Raw genomic sequence first — 857 nt, forward strand, 5'->3', positions numbered from 1 at the left:
TATTATTGCTTATAGGGAAACGGAACCCCGAAACGTACAAGTTTATAAATTAAATATAAAGGACTGAAGTTTGGCTTCAAGTACGTTCTAAATATTTTGAAAACTCCCCAACAAGAAGAGAGCCCAAGAGGAGAATAAAGGCAGTTATCTCACCCCAATTTTTGATTACTTTAATGAAAGCTATGTATAATTAATATTCGAAATTGATAAGTTTACCAAGTATAGGTAGAGGGAATAAAAAATGGCGGCTGTTTCAAAGTGATAAAAAAACTAATCTTTCATTCGGAACTCTATATCTTAAAAATTAGGAACAACACAAGAAAACCTAAGAGAACATCATTTAAGTTTCAACATCATTTCAATTAACATCATCTGTAAATTTGCTAAAATATGAGCCCTAATAGAGTTATTTACGTTAAATAGTTTTCGAGATATAGCTTTTTAAATATTTCAAGCTTTCAAAAACATTTCATAAAAAAATTCGTACTGAATCCTACTGATCTTCTGAAAAATTTATATCTCAAAAACCATTTGAAGTACAGATGTCTATTATCACTCATTTTAATGCTAGTTCAATGAGCTATAAAGTAATTTATGATGATTACTTTCGTAGGAGTAATAGTTTACATGAACTTTGCTAAAATAAATTGATTTATAGTTTTTGTCATAAACTACTTTATAAGAAGTTAAATTTCCTTTATTTTGAGTGTTGGCAGACATATGTGCGCCTTATGGATCTAGAGATATATTTTTTCAAAAATCCAAAATTTTATACGAACAACTATAAATTAACATTTTGTGAGTTTATTTTATCAAATATCATAAAAACTACAACTCCTACAAAGATAAACATAACT

Source organism: Halyomorpha halys, unplaced genomic scaffold (genome assembly GCF_000696795.3).
Source record: "Halyomorpha halys isolate HHAL.00 unplaced genomic scaffold, Hhal_1.1 Scaffold925.1, whole genome shotgun sequence".
Taxonomy (NCBI): Eukaryota; Metazoa; Arthropoda; class Insecta; order Hemiptera; family Pentatomidae; genus Halyomorpha; species Halyomorpha halys.